Source organism: Crocodylus porosus, unplaced genomic scaffold (assembly GCF_001723895.1).
Source record: "Crocodylus porosus isolate Cpor-Errol unplaced genomic scaffold, CroPor_comp1, whole genome shotgun sequence".
Lineage (NCBI taxonomy): Eukaryota > Metazoa > Chordata > Crocodylia > Crocodylidae > Crocodylus > Crocodylus porosus.
Window position 1 is genome coordinate 121,252,766 of NW_017728886.1, and position 17,415 is coordinate 121,270,180.

A 17,415-nucleotide genomic window follows, 5' to 3' on the forward strand; every position below is an offset into this window, starting at 1 on the left:
CATGATCAGAGGTCAGGAAAACAGACCTTACAACAGCAGGCTGAGAGCCATGGGGCTCTTTAGCCTGGAAAAGTGCAGGCTTAGGGGTGATCTGATGGCCACCTATAATTTTATTGGGGGTGACCACCAGTATCTGAGGGAATGTTTATTCACCAGCATGCCCCAAGGGATGATGAGGTCAAATGGTATAAACTACTGCAAGACTGTTTCAGGCTGGATATAAAGAAGCATTTCTTTACTGTCCGAGCCCCCAAGGTCTGGAACAGCCTGGTATCAGAGGTGGTTCAAGCACCTACATTGAACACCTTCAAGAGCAAATTGGATGCTTATCTTGCTGGGAACATATGACCCCAGCTGACTCCCTGCCCTTTGGGCAGGGGGCTGGATTCGATGATCTTCTGAGTTCCCTTCCAGCCCTAATGTCTATGAAACCTATGAAACTTCATGAATTTTGGAACAGCTACAGATTTGCATTTACTAGGAAATTTATGACAAATGTAGTTAGTACTGAGAATTATATAGCCACATAGAACGGCTGCATTTTACTAATTTTTTGTTGTTAAGTGATACTTTTGGTGTCAGTACTGAGGTTAGGAAAAACATACCACCGTAAATGTATGTAATTATATAATAATTTTAAAAGTCCTCATCATAAAATGTTGGTAAGTTTTTCGTAATTATTAGTACAAAATTAATGCAGTGTATGTTTATATCCTAGAGAAACAGACTGAAATAAGTTTTGTGGTATACATAGTTCTGTCAGTAACCTGCATGCTCAAAGACACTTTACATTTTTTTAAATGCAATACAAAAAGCAGAAATACATATATATCAACTATATATGCCAACCTTATCTATGTACATGATTGTCACAAAGAATCAACAAAGAAAAAAGTAAGGAGGAGAGAAGATGGAGGGATAGAAGAAAAAAAGAAGCCTGAGCAAGGAGTAATAATTATTTACCAAAATATTCTAGTAACTCTTTGCAAACTGTACCAAACACCTGATAAACCTGATTTTCTCCATACCATCATACCAAATTTTGTCCTTTGGAGATGTTCTACTTTCCCAATGCAGTAATATAAATCTGCACTTTACTACTAAGGTCCAGTGTAAAAGTGCAACCTGGGAAGGATATACCCAAGAACACACATTTAGTGAAGGTATCAGTGCTTTTACACACGCACACATGTACTGTGCAGTAAATTGCTCTAATTATAAGTACATTTTCTACCTGGAAATGCAAGTAGTAAATTTCTTTGTGATTAGTCACTGTGCAGTAGTGCTTGTGTAGACACTTGACCAGGAGCAAATCTTCTCCCTGCTAGCTGGCCAGCAGGGGGAGGAAGATTGCTCCCTGTCTCTGGGAACTGCTAACTGCTGGGGTGGGCTCCACCACCAGATCCTGGTCGGGGATTATGTCCCTCTGCCCTGGCAGCAGGGAGCTCTCAGCCCCCCACTTTTAGATTGTAATCAGAGGGTGGCAGCTGGGAGATCCATCTCCCAGCTTAGAACCACCACACTTGTAATGGCATATGACCCAGAAGAATACTGTGCTCCTGTATGGTACAGAAATTCTCACACTAAAAAAACTTGACACTGTATTTAACAGTGCACTGAGACTCATAACAGGCTGCATAACTTACACACATACAGATGTAGTCCCTGTACTCTTGGGCATTAAACCAAGGGATATAAGACGACAGATCCTAACAGCATTACTGGCAATAGAAGCAAGAGATGACAAAAATCACCTGCTCCACCAACTGTTAACCATTTGTACATGAAGCCCACAAACTCCTGGAAGAGACTGGGGACACTGATCCAAACATATGAGCAGCAGTGCAGTGGGCCATCAGCTGGGAAAGGTCACACCTATTCCTACAGCATTTTATACCAACACCAAATGAGTTCCCCATTGGGCATGACCTTGACAGAGAAGCCTGGGTTAAGCTGAATAAACTGAGACCTGGATACAGATGCTTCAAAACAACACTGCACAAGATGAACATCTTGGACAGCCTCTGTGTGAATGTGGTGCTCAACAAAGAGCACAGCATTTCATCAAAACCTGCAATCTTTACAAATGCCCAGATGGGGCAGATGGAATATGCCCATTGAGTGATAATACCAGACAGCAGCTCATATATTTGGAGGTTGATATCTGCTGCCACATGAAAAAAGAAGAAAAGTGATATAAAAGGCATTAAGGAAGGAGATACTGGGTGTGTCTATACATGCAATTAATGTACATGAATAAATGCTGGAGCTTATTGCTCTGCACGTAAAGGCTGGTCAGATCAGCCTGGGCTGGCAGGAGACTCAAGGGGCTAGCCTGCCAGCCCAGGGCTACTCAGAGTATGCTTTATGAACTGTGGAGTATCTGGCTGGAACACGAGGGTGCTTCAATATGGAGGCTGCCTGCTGGCTAGCCCCACAGTAAAGCAACCTCATGTCCCAGCCAGCCTCATCTCTGCCTACACATGCACTATGATGCACAATACAGTGCCACTGCAGGGTAGTACTTGTGTTTAGCTGGACTACTCTGCAGCAGTTTTTATTAGCTTATTGCTAATTTGCACATGAAGATGGTGATGTTTTCCTGCAGAGCTAATTAGGCACGTGTAGTAAATGTCTCATGTAGTATGCCCAAATGTAGTGCGCCCACTGAACACAAGATCCTGTTGTATTCAGATGATGCACTAATACTTCTATCACAACCTGAGAGTTCCTGCCTTCTTATCATTATTTAACAATTTTAGCCATCTATTTGATTATAAATTTAATAGATTTTATAGATTTCATAGACATTACGGCTAGAAGGGACCTTGGGAAATCCTCGAGTCCAGCCCCCTGCCCTAATATAATTGGACTAAATCTGAGTTACTTGAACTAAATAATTATACCACAAAGGTTGTTTAGCAAATGACACTTTCAATGGCAATAAAAACACACAACTTATTTGAGTATTAAAATATCCAAGAATATTTATGTTATTGTCTGCAAAATCTTTCAGAAGCTTGTCAATATTATATTACAGGATTTAAACACCTGGAGAAGTTTGGCAAAATCCTTTGGGGGTGGGCCTTATTAATACTTTAAAAATGATTTTATAACCTCACTTAATTTACCTGTTACATAACCTACCCACTGTAACCCCCGAGTCCTTTGTTAAAGTCCACTAAATGTTCAAGAGGCATCTGTGGGGAAAGGATATAAGGGCTCAACTTTCATTAAAAAAGATGTCACTGCCAATTGAAATGGGTGGATTTCATCTGTTAACACTCGACAACATCACAATGCCTTCTTAGAAAGTTAGGCTATGTACTAGATGGTTGATAGAACTGGTAACTCTCTTGTATAAGTGGAAATTGAATGGTTACATTATCAACCATAATAAGTGTCAAATGTGTTGTCAAGGATGGGGCAGTTACATTAATGTCAGCATTGGGTGATTTAAGTTGTTCATGAGTCAGGTATCTCATTTCTATCTGTTGCTTGCTTGGGTTACTGTATCTGCTGTTGTTGCACAGTATTTTCACAATGAAGTTTGCTGACACAGGATAATATTTTTTTTTGGTACCTTTGACTATAAGGTGGTTAATGAGGTACCAGGTCATATCCAGTCCTCCTGTGGTAGTCCTTTTTGATATTGTTCAATGTGGTAGCCAGTTGTGCTGTAGTTCTTTTTATGCTTGCAGGGTCATTGCATTACTTGATGATTTAAGGAGCTGTTAATCCCAGCATGGTATATAATGGCTTCTATAGCCTCCAGGTACATAGAGTTTATCTACTTCAATTAGGCACTTTGAAAATGTATTGTAGCCTTTATCAATGTTAGTTTCTGAAGGTTCCTCTAATTGGCTGTTTCCTTCTTAGTCTGCCTGCGGTATTTCTTCCAATCTGCCATCCAAAAGTTCCACCTTGGAACTGGTCTGGATGGTGTGGACTGAAAAATCATATTGTCAATAGCGATGAGTGAGGGTCTGGGCTGAGATAATGGAAACTTGCCAAGTACTTTTCTTACCGGTATTTTACTCCAGTCGCTCTTCCATCAGGCAAGTTCTAGGTTTGTCTGGACGTTTCAATATCCAGAGTGCTCTTTTAGATAATATATGAAGGTTATATCATTCAGGTCATTGCTACTGTTAACAGAGTACTTTTATTCCTTATAGTTTCATCCAGCAGTTTCAATACTAAATCAAATATAAATGGGGGATAATAGACAACCTTTCTGAGACCCCTTTAGCAAGGGAAATGGATCAAATAACTAATTATTGGTCACATCTCTTGAACTGGAATTGGTATAGAACGACTATATCTACCTTATGAATTCTATACCAAAACCATCTTTGGTAATACATAAGAATGTACCACCAAGAAGCACAATCTAAGGCCTTCTCTGAATCAAATGCTAAAAAAGCAATATGGATTTTGGAATTTTGTATTGCTGGTACTATGTCAATAGTATATTATCTGAACCATGACTTTTTCATAAATTCAACTTGATTTTTTAAAACTTAGAGAGGACCTTTTCTAATCAGTGTGATAATTTTGGCTATAATTGTAGTGTCTGCATTCATAAAAAACCCTGGCCTGTAGTTAGAACAAGTTATAGAATCCTTGCCTAGGAATTACAGAAATAACCTTCCTATATGTTCCCCAATTTCCAATTATATTGGCATAATCTATATAAAGCATCTTCCGTGACAGTAATTAATTTAAATCATATCTTATATCAATAAGGATGCATAGTTTATTAGGCAAACAATTTGTGACATAATCCTCATATAAAGACTTTATTATTCTTATTACAATATCTATTTATGTATTATGTTTGCTTTCTTTTTTACAGAAGCATGTGATATCATATACCCTCAGCAAGTTTGTGGATGACACCAAGCTGGGGCATGTTGTAGATACACTGGGAGGTAGGGCTAGGATTCAGAGTAACCTAGACAAATTGGAGCATTTGGCCAAAAGACATCTCATGAGGTTCAATAAGGACAAGTGCAAAGTCCTGCACTTAGGACACAAGAATCCAATGCACTGCTACAGCCTGGGGACTGACTGGCTAAGTAGCAGCTCTGCAGAAAAGGACCTGGGGTTTACAGTGGACAATAAGATGGATATGAGTCAGCAGTATGCCCTTGTTGGCACGAAAGCTAATGGCATACTGGACTGCATTTGCAGGAGTGTTGTCAGCAGATCAAGGGAAGTAATTATTCTGCCTTATTCTGCACTGGATCTGGAGTACTGTGTCCAGTTTTGGGCCTCCCCCACTATAGAAAGGATGTGGACAAGTTGGAGAGAGTCCATTGGAGAGCAATGAAAATGGTTTGGGGGCTGGGCCATGTGACTTATGAGGAGAGGCTGAGTGAACTCGATTTATTTAGTTTGGAGAAGAGAAGACTAGGAGGGGATTTGATAACAGCATTTAACTACCTGAAGGGTGATTCCAAAGAGGATGGAGCTAGACTCTTCTCAGTGGTGGCAGATGACAGAAGTAGGAGCAATGGTCTCAAGTTGCAGCAAGGGAGGTTTAGGTTGTATATTAGGCAAATAGGAGTATGGTGAAGCACTGGGAAGTTACCTAGAGAGGTGGTGGAATCTCTATTCTTTGTGTTTTTTAAGGCCCAGCTTAACAAAGCCCTGGCTGAGGTGATCTAGTTGGGGATGGTCCTGCTTTGAGCAGGAGGTTGGACTAAATGACTTTCTGAGGTCCCTTCCAACTCTAATTTTCTATGATTCTATGAAATTTGTAATTCAACAGGGAGGTTCTGAGTCACCTGTAATTGTTTACAGCTGGTCTATCTAAGAAAAGAGTCAAACTCCACCTCATCATGGTCCAAAACAGCTAGAGACCCAACAGAGGCAATGACCACAAATCAATTATACTTTGAGAAATTAATGAGCAGTCAAATATAAAATATAATGAAGGAAGCATTGAAAAATTATAATCCTTCATTGCTGTAATTACTATTCACCAAAAATAAAGCCACAACTGACATGTAACTTTTAAAGATTTCCCCAAAAGTGGATTTTGTGGATAGAGGTGCATGAGACCTAGCAATGATGGTATCCAAATGTTTATTCCAGTTTATTCTAAAAATAGAAGGCTATTTCCCAAATTCAGAGAGCTTTACAAAAAAAAGAAAAAAGAATGATAAAACATTGGATTATCTGCACTGGAGCCATGGATACATCCCACAGTAAAAATGAAATCCATAATGTTAACATTTGCAAGAACAAATCTACCCTCTGGGTCATCAATTGGAGACACAATTTTTAGTGCACTAGAATTAGAAACTTAGTGTGTTATGCAAACTAGAGATAGCTAATTCCTACCCACTTTTGAGATTCCTCTTCTGACAGATGAGTTTCTTGGAATATAGCAATATCAGCCTTCTGTTTTTGAAGAAAAGATACTATTTTAATCTTTTTAATAGGGCTGCTAAGCCCCATAACATTCCAAGATAGACACTTAATAGGATTAGCCATTCTTAGTGACTTTATCTTCTATATTCAAATTTGTATACAGTTGGCAATTTACCAGTTTCCTTAAATCAAATGTACAACATTTATCTGTATACTGACATAGTTTGTAATATCAACATTCTCCTGTATATTTAGAGCTCATAACAGCATACACTCCCAAGCATACTCTTGAAAAGATCATGAGGGGGAAAGGAAAAGAAAGGAAAAAATATAAACTGCAACAAATACTAATACTAAATTTACTATATGACATGCTGTGTCTTCCAGGAAGATTTGGGCAGATGTAACCCAAATCTGTCTACCACTTAGAAACAATAAAGACAAAAACATTAACAAAATGTTAATGTATCTTTCTTCAGATATGTGGGGAGTCAAAGAAAAACAAAGGCAACATTGGACTCCTGCTAAACTAGTTGGGGCAGCTGACTACTGACACCCAGGAAAAAGCCAATCTACTTAATGATTATTTTGCATCAGTTTTTCACCAGCTCAAAGGGACCACCTTGCCTAACATGATGTGGGATGACCACGGTGAGGGTAAATATATGCCCACCATTGGCATGGATCTTGTGAGGGAGCATCTTGAGAGGCAGGACCCCTACAAATCAGCTGATTTGGATAGATTGCACCTAAGAGTGCTAAAGGAACTGGCAGACATCATAGCATAGCCACTGGCAAGGATATTTGAGAACTCATGGTGCTCAGGCAAAGTACCTGAAGATTGGAAGAGGGACAATGTAGTGCCCATCTTCAAGAAAGTGAGGAAAGAAGACCCAGGAAACTACAGGTGAATCTGTTTGACCTCAATCCCTGGGAAGATTTTGTAAAAAATTATCAAAGAAGCCATTCTTGACAGGCTAACAGAAGGAAACCTTCTAAGGGATAGCCAGCACGGGTTTGTTGCGGGTAGGTCTTGTTTGACCAATCTCATTTCCTTCTATGACCAGGTTATGTATCACCTGGCCCAAAGGGAAGAGGTTGATATCACTGATTTGGACTTTAAAAAAGCCTTTGACCTGGTGTCCCATGATGTCCTCATGGAAAAATTGGGCAGCTGTGGCCTCAACCGCTCCATAATCCAATGGCTGGGGAACTGGCTCTGAGGTTGGACCCAGAGGGTGGTAGCTGATGAAACCAAATTAACATGGCACTCTTTGACTAGTAGTGTGCCCCAAGGCTCCATTCTCAGACCTGTACTCTTTAATGTCTTCATAAACGATCTGGACACTGGTGTCAGAAGTGAACTGGCTAAGTCGGGGAATGAACTTCTCAGCAGCTCAGTGGCTGAAAGGTATCTTGGAGTCATAGTTGATTCCAAGATGAACATGAGCTGGCAGTGTAATGAAGCCATCAACAAAGCCAATCACACCTTAGTGTGCATTAGCATTCAGCATGAACAACAGATCGAGGGAGGTGATACCCCCTCTATGCATCATTGGTCAGGCTGAAGTTGGAATACTGTGCCCAGTTTTGGGCGCTGCACTTCAAGAGGGATGTGGAGAATCTGGAAAGGGTTCAGAGGAGGGCCACTTGTATGATTAGTGGCCTCTGTACAAGATCCTACAAAGGGAGGTTAAGGGATCTGGATCCCTTCAGCCTTCACAAGACATGTCCGAGGGGAGACCTTGTAGCCACCTATAAGTTTATCAAGGGAGAACAACAGAGAATTGGAGAGGCGCTATTTACAGGGCACCCCTAGGAGTAACTAGGAATAATGGGTACAAACTAGTGGAGTAGATTCAGGTTAGATATTAGGAATACATTTTTCACAGTAAGGGTGGCCAGAATCTGGAAAGGGCTTCCAAGAGAGGTGGTACTATCACCTAACTTGGAGGTCTTCAAGAGGAGGCTACATAAACACCTGGCTGGGGTCATCTGACCTTGGTCCTCTTTCCTGCCTGGGGCATGGGGTCAGACACAATAATCCTTTGTGGTCCCAACTCTACAATCTATGAATCTATGAAAGTTCACTGAAGACACCAAACTTTAGGGAAGAGAATCAAAACTTGAGGATAGACTGGTGATCCAGCCAACCTCAATAGGCTTGCAAGGTGGGTGAATGAAAACTTGATGGCATGCAATACAGAGAAATGCAAAGTGTTCCACCATGGGTAAAAAACCCCACATCACACTTATAGGCTTGGCAGTGCTACACTCGCTTGCACCATGACCAAAAGAGACTTGGGGGTCATGATAGACCACAAGATGAACATGAGCCACCAATGAGATACTGCAGCTGGCAAAGTGAACAAAGCTCTGGATGGCATCTACCACTGCATCTCGAACAAGACCCAGGATGTCACCCTCTTGCTGTACTTCGCCTTGGTGAAGGTGCAGTTGGACTGCATCTAATTCTGGGCTCCACAATTTAGGAAGGACGTGGAGAAGCTTGAAAGAGTCCAGAGAAGAACCATGCACATGTTCAGAGGGCAAGAGAACAGGCCTTATGAAGAAAGACTGTGAGCTATAGGACTCTTCAACCTGGACAAGCACAGGCTCAGGGGTGACTTGGTGGCACCCTATATGTACATAAGGGGTGTGCATCAGGATCTGGGGGAATGCCTGTTCACCAGAGCACCCCAAGGGATGACAAGTTCCAACGGTCACAAACTCTTGCAAGGCCATTTTAGGCTAGACATAAGGAAAAATGTCTTTACTGTCCGAGTCCCCAAGGCCTGGAACACACTGCCCCCAGAGGTGGTGCCAACATGTACGTTGGACACTTTTAAGAAACATTTGGATTCTTATCTTGCTGGGGCCTTTGACCTTTACTGACTTCCTGTTCCTTGGGTAGGGGTCTGGACTCGATGATATTAAGAGGTCCCTTCCAGCCCTAATGTCTATGAAATCTACATTAAAAAATCATACGAAAGCCATTAACTGGGCACATCTACATTAGATACTTTACTGCAGAGTAAATTACTCTGGAGTAAACCCATCCAGCACCATTTGCATGTGTAGATATGTACACTAATAAGCATTTTCTTAACAATCTAAAAATCTTCACTTTTCCCTTTGTTTTATTGTTTGTTTGTTCGGTATCACTCAGAATAGTCTACAGTCTCACCCTCTCCTGATGGTATCAATGTAGCAAAGGTTTTTTGCTTACTTAGGGTCAGAGAAACTGTAGGTTTTTTCTTGGTGAATCAGATTGAGGATGGAAGGATATGTCATGAAGTACATCAGCTGCTTGTTTCTGACCTGTAGTTTTGTTGGTTTACACAGAGCCTATTTTTCAGCCACCTCATGGGGAAGGTCAGGAGCAACATTATATGAACACCAAGCTCCCCATGTCAAATTTACTAGTTCTCTGGCATCCATGTCAACCTCTTTCTCTCTCAGAGCCTGTAGCTCCTTGCTGTGAGTTCCCGCCTGCTTGGCCATTTCTACAATCTGATCCTCATAAGCAGAATTCTGTCCCTGCTCCATGAGTCTTCTTCACCAGGGCATCCAATGAAGCCTGAACATTCATTACAAATTTCTGAGTCTTATTCACTACATTTGCGATGCTTGATATCTCTCTAACTATGCCCTACATCAGTAAATCCACATCCTCTGTCTTCCCCTCAGATCTCACCTCAGAGGCCTCCCTATTGGAAGCCAAGTGGCTCCTTGATTTAGTGTGTGTTTTTTTTTTAATGCTCCCTGACTAAATATGGGGGGTGAGAGGGAGGAATGAGAGGTTTTCCCAGCCAGAAAGAGGAATGCGTATTAGTCTGAAGTATAATTTTTATATAAGGGCTTGAAGAATTTTAACAGCTAAAAGTGGCAAAAGATGTCACAAAACAGCCGTTGCCTGTCAGATTTGCATCTGCTTCAGTCCACAGTGCACTCTGGCTCCTGGCACCTTTATTTCTGATATGCTCTTTGACAAACTCTGGCTACAGAATTCAATGCTGAAACCATATTCCCATGTAAAACTCTCTCTCATCTAGGTACTGCACAGATCTTTCCCAACAGAGCATTCATGTAATCAGATAAACATGCTCCTGTCCCAGAGGGCAAAATTGGGTATTGTTTAAAGAATTTAAATTATCTAGAGTTGCCAAGAACTTTAACTGCATGCATTGCACATAGCAGGCCAGATTAGGCAGAGCCAAGAATGACAGGAAGGGAGCAAACTGTAGCATCCCAGAAGTCACTCTGGAAAACACTGCAACTCATACATAGCCCTCTGAATTACCATTCCTCTCCTGCTTCCTTTCTGCTGCCATACAGCCATCATTTATAGCTGGCATGTAGCCCAGCAATATAGTCTCACAATACATACACCCTCTGTGCTGATTCATCTTATCTCCCCCAAGAACTGGCAAGGGAGAAAAAGGTTACGCACAGCCTTCCTGCCCGCTCCATATTCCTTTGCCCTAGACAAGGAGAAAACAGGTCTGTAGCCCAAATTATACAGGAGCCCAAGTTTCTGGTACAACATCATAAGAGGAAGATTTCCCTCTTTCTTGAACTGTTGCCCCATGCTTTTTGGTGCTTCCTTTAAGTACTTGTAATAGAAATCAATGTGCAATGTTTTCAGTTTACTCTTGGGTACAACTGATTGTTTCTAAATGGCATCATAAATAAGTGAAACATTCCTTTGAGAAGCCAAGGCAAGCCATTCTTTCTAGAAGTAAAACTTTGGTTAATTCACGTGACTGTTCTTTATTACACTTATAAGCCACTGTTGAAATGATATATTGTCCCCTGTGTTCAAGCCATTAAACTAGATTAAAACGAGTAGCACACTAAGTAGATGGTCTCTTTGTCTATTCAGCTCAGATTTAATCTTATTTTAGAATGTGGTCAGTGTGATGTCTTGAGTTCAGCAGAGAATTAATATGAACAACAAGTAATTGAACTTGCACATTTCATCTTCCAAATTGAAGAATATGAGCTTTAAGTCTCAGTGGGTTGTGGAAAAATTGCACCTGTTTGCTCCTTCCATATAAGTATTCAATCATGAATGGATGAATTTTACTCCTGCTTCTACACAGGTCAGTTTTTCCAGATGTCAGAAAGCTATTGCTTGCAAATTTATAGCTGAATTGTAGCTGCTATGCACCGCATATATCGAGGAAAAAATTGGAAACCACTTCATATGTCCCTTTACAGGATTCAAAGTACATGACTTTTTCTACAGTTGTCTACTGTCTACCCACCAGTGCAGAAGAGGAGATTAGAAGAGAGAGCTGATGGATAGTCTTGTGTTAAGAATTTATAGGTGCTGCTGATTGCACTTATTCCTGAGATTTCATGTGAGGGTACCCTAGGGAGCAACACCAAGCTGAGCTGCTCCTCAGTCAGGCAAGAAGAGGAAGGTTCATTTGTGTCATGCCCCCTGAGCTAGGCACAATATAATCTGGAAGGATATTTGCCATTCTCACTGGAATAAAAATTTATCTGTGGGATGATTGCTTTAGATCAAGCAGTGGTCTAATCATGGGACATACAATCTGAGCATATCAACGAAAGCAAGGAATTTTCATGTTTAATCCCAGCCTCAGTGCTATCTCATTTTGTGACTTGGGATGTTACGTATGGCAAAAAATGTTCTAAGTGGGCATGTCTACATGAGACACTAACTAGCAACTACTCAGTCAAATAATACTGTGCAATAGTGCATCACAGCACAAACAGTAGTAATACGCAGTGGTGACGCATAGGGGGTGCAAGGGGGTGCACGTGCACCCCCTGAGAGAGCTGGTGCACCCCCTGACAGGCAGCACTCCCCACTTAGGCAACAGGCAGGGGGGTAAGCAGGAGTGCTGGTGTCCCCTCTGTGAGCGCCAGCCAAGCAGTGGGGGCACCTGGTGAAGTGCTGCTGGCATTTTCGGGAGCTTCACTGGTGCTTCCGGGAATGGTGCTTGTGCTTCCTGCTCAGTGAGATGGCCACAGGGCCCTGCTCCTGGTTGCTGACTGGCTGCTGGGGGGGCACATACCCCACCTGACTCAGGTGGCACCAGTTGCCCATGCTAATACGCTACTGCACAGTATTATTAAGTTACTGCACAGTAGCATCATTAAAAAGTCATGTGCTACTGCACAGTAGTGCCTTTTACTACACATTAATTTAGTACTGGATTATACAAGTACTACATTTAATGAACAGGAACGAACGTGCAGGTGCATCCTTAGTATAAATAAGGACTAAAAACCCTGCTGTTCATGGGGCCAAGCACCGGTGGCTTGAAATTAAGTCACCTGCAGAATCCAGTAACCTATGTAACAACTACTCCTGGCCTTGCATTGCTTATGACAGATTTGAAGTCACACCTTGAATATTTTGGCTAAGAAAATGTAGCTGCTAATTTCTATGTATTAGCCTGTTCTGTCTCCAAAACTTATTACAAACTGTCTCAAGTCTGCCACATTAATCATCTACAGCATGTTGGTTAGCTAACTGGTTGAAGGAAAAAGATTGTAATTCTATCACTAGTGCTCATTTTTATAGGACACTGATATTCATGTGTTAGAAGGATGTTTTAAATATACATTAAAGTGAATGTTTAGTTCAGTGAGAAAGTTAAAATAGATAATATTCTACACTGAAACACTGGCAGAAACTGTTCATTGAGGTTCCCACTTGGCAAATCAACAGCATCAGTGTGGGTATAAGTGAGGCAAAATGGGGAATCTGGACCTGGAAAAAAGGGGAGAATAAAGGGCAGAGGCTCGTGAGCATGTGGGGAAGACAACTAGGCCCCATAACACAGTAGTGAGATTTTCCTCTCATATTGGACAAACTGTTGGCCATTCAGAGAAACCCAGTTAAAAGGCCAACCCAGGTCACAAGCACAGCGTGCAGGAAGGGGACCAGCTCTTCACAGCAAAGTGAAAGAGCCCAGGACAGATGATTGCAGCTTCACTGCACTAAAAACCTGTTCAACTTACCCCATTGTTCCTGGGCCTGTGTACATTCCCACGCTTCTGCTCTATTCTGAATGTGAACAACTAGGAAATGAAAGAGTCATACCTCTTCACTGATTCTAGAAGCCAGCTGTCTAGTACACTCTTCTCCATTGTCTGAAGGGGTTTCAGAAGTGTAAACAACTGAGAATACACTCAAGAAAAAGTACAACAAAGGGACATACAGAGTAGGTTCTCGTGTGTCATGTGACTGTTGAGTAGTAAGAGCTGAACATTAAGGATTTCTTCCATCAGCATCTGGGAACCCAGAATATCGTAACTCTCTTAAAATATTTCTGGCCCCTGACTTTACATCAGAAGTACGTACAGTTCCTGCCTGATCAAAATAAGGAGCTTATCCTTACCATTTCCAGTGCTTTTCTTCCTGCCCGTCCTTGGCCCGCTGGTACTGCCCAAACATCCTAGTTACACAAGCAAAGAATGGTTTCCTCAAGCAATGAAGACAGGGAACGGATTGTTTTTCGAAGGTTAAATCTTTACAGTTGTGTGCACCCCTGGTCTGGCTTGTGCATGTGTAGCCATAAACCTGAAATTCAAACTGTAGTTTGGACAACCAAAAAATCCTTAACATGGTGCTAGGGATTTATGGGAATGAACTGGAAGTTCCTTAAAGCACCTCTAGACACATCTGGATCCAGCCCCCAGCGTTCATGGGTGCACAATCATGTTGTCTATACTGGGTCTGGAAACCAGCAGCATCTGTTCCATGAGAAGATTCTCAAGTCTTTTAAGTCTCAAGTCTCATATTCTCAAGCTGAGTATAGGACAGGTCATACCAACATGCACATGGTTTTGCAGGCAGTCCTTATTTTGCTTTCCACCAAGCATTCCAACATCATCTTGTAACTATTAAAGCAGGTGGCTGATCTTTATTTTGCTAGACCTTTTAACATCAGGGTACAGTTTCTTGAGATGTGGCAAGGGGAGGCAAGTAGTCCACCAAAATAATGCTGGACACTGACAACCCTTTCATAACAGTGTCATGAAAGGACAGATAAGATGCAAGCCAGGAAATGCCAGATCTCTTCAATACCTCAGCATCATGCATTCCCCCACCCCCATACTTCCTCCTTTTTTGTTCATTTTCTTTATATACATTTTGTTTATTTTTATATACATTTTGATTGCAAACAATAAAAAAATGCTAGTTTAATTATGCATATTAATACCACTTGGCATATTAATAGCAATAAAGCATATTAATAATGTTTAGTGGATTGTGCAGCTTCATGGCATTTAGGTTTTGTTATATTGTGACTGGTTAACTGGCTAGAAGTCTGTGTTGCCATTCCAATGCAGGTGCAGAAAACCAAAGTCCTAATTATTTCTCAACCCTTAATTAGTGCAGATTTGTTAATTGTACTGAGCCTGTGGCACCACCCAAGCTAGGAAGCCTGAAACAATGACTAAATATAGACAACGACCAGCCAGTTACATATCACAATTCATGACAAGCCAGTTCCTACCCTGGCTCCTTGGTGAAGCACTCATATCCTGTCAACACAGAATGAGCTGTAAAAATGAGATGTGCAGTTGTAAGCAGAGACTATTGCAATCAATTTTACATCAGCTTTTACTACACAGATATAAAATTTAAATGTAAAACCTTAATAACAGGATGTTTATTAAATGCTAGTAATGTGATTTTATATTTTATAGAATTGTGACTCCATTAAATGGTTAGTAAATGGATCCAGACTCTCCCTATCTTCTCAAGCATTCACTAAACAGCCGGTGTTACAACAAAAGCAAACAAAAGTATTAAACTCAAATTAAACCAAGCAGAAAACCATAAAACAGCAGCGTCACAGGTATACATACAAACTGCCTGCTAATGAGTTAAAAAAATGGTGATTTGTGTTAATTAAACTGTAAGTAAAACAATATATGCACCATATTTGTGTGCAAAACATTTAAAAACAATAAACCCAAACAGTGCAAGGAGCTCCAGTGCCTTGAGAATGGGATAGATCAGTTCCTATCCACCTTCCTTGGCCACTGGATCTTGATTGGTTTGCAAGGGTTGGTTGCACTATTTCCACATTAACAGATGTCTAAGTGCAATCCTATGCTACTCTGCTGCTCAAGTCTCTGCAAAATAGTTAATTAAAAAGTTAGTTAAAAGTTGTGTGGGTCCTCCAACACAACACGCAACTTTCTTTTGCCCTAATGTGACAAAAGTGTTACAAAAGTAGATGAGTTCACATTTTTACTGGGACACACTTAGGCACCTAGAGCCATTTAAGCTGCTAGTAGGTGAAAAAGGATCTCACCCAAAGTTTTTAAAATGCAGATTCTAGATTTCTAAAGCTTTTCCTCTTGAACTCCCTTCCCCACCCCAAAGGCACACTTTTCAACATTGTACTGACATTGTTCCTGAACTGATAGTTTAGGGATTCATCAGGAATCAGGATGTTCCAAGATCTTATTTTGCTCAACAGCCTAAATTTTGTTTAGAGCAAACACCAACCTCTGATCATGTTGTCAGCATTATGGTTGCTTAAATTTTAGATACTTTGAAAAAAATTGCTGCTGTTTCCCCCCTGTTTATATTACTCTCATTTTTTTGTGGTACTTAACAGTAGTATAGGGAACTTGTTGTGCACCTGCGGGGGAGCAAGAGGGTAGGGAGCACCCCACTTTCCCACCACCCAGATACACAGGTTGGCACGGTGCTGTCCTGCTCATCTCCTATGGCTGGGCATGGGAAGCTGTGACCTTCCCCTGCTGTGGCAAAAAGTCCCAGCAAGGGGGATTCTGGTGCCCTCTCACAGTTGATGCCTGGGGTGGATCCCCCTCTCAGCCCACCCTAGTTACGCTGCTTGTGACAAGTTGTTCTTCTATTCTACTGTACCAACTAATTTTAAGAGACTGTGAAATTTGATTCCATTTTTCAGATTCTAATACTATAAAATATTCTAGTACTGAAGAATGCTGCACTGATAGTGAGAAACAAATGAAGGAAATGAAAGATGCCTTGAAGATTCATTACAGTTTTATCAATAAAGTTACAGCTGTTTGACAGACTTATGAAAACAGAAACTGTGGATGTCTACAGATTTCTTGACATTCAGGTACAAACAAATACAGATATTTCACATTGATACAAAGGCTAGGCAAGTTACTCAAGTGGAAACACTGGTCTGCATAGAAAGTGTTTTCTGTGCCGCAGTGGAGTGCACCAAGGGTACCTGCCTACCATTGTTCATGAAACTGTCCACCACTGGACACTAGTGCTAAAGCAGGCAGAAGCTACAGCTGCTGTGCCCTGTTGACAACGTATCAATCATCCGCTCCATAGGCATATGTTCATGTTCCCTATGCCTTTACTCTTCCGCCAGGATTTTTTCCCACTGGTTTCTCCTCCTGATGCGTACTTCACTTCTAACCAATTAAGAGCTCCTCCTCCACAACTGTATTTTTAAAAGTCTGACTAAGGCGGTCTCTTGTGTCTTCAGAAAAGCACTTTGGTCAATCAGTTTGGTTTCTAAAGTAGGTGATTTTGGTAATGTGGGGGATTGGGAATAGCAGGGTAATTTGTTTGGGTTTATCTGCGTTCATAGATTCTATGAGGAAAAACCCAACAAAACAGACCATTGCATTCATTTTATGATAGGGGTTGTAGCAGGACACTAAGGTGCCTGCTACTGGCATTGGTAATAGGGCTTGGCTGCCAATCAGCAGGGCAGCACAGCTGAAGGTTGCTTAGGCAACAGATTGGGTCAGCTGACTGAAAGGGGGCAGGGCCTGGCCTTTATAACCAGATAGGCCGAGGCCAGAAGGCAGTTCCCCTCTGACAGGCTGAGAAGCAGGAGCTCTGCTGCTGAACAGAGCAAGGCAGGGCTGCTTGAGCGTCCACGTGTTGATGAGATGGAGAGGCCTCTATCACGGAGGCTTGACGGAGAGCCAGGGTGGTGCGGAATGTTATAGCTGGTAGGCTGATTTTGTGTTACAGCCTGTGGGCTCTGGCTTTATGTTTGTTGTTGTGGTGTTTGTGTA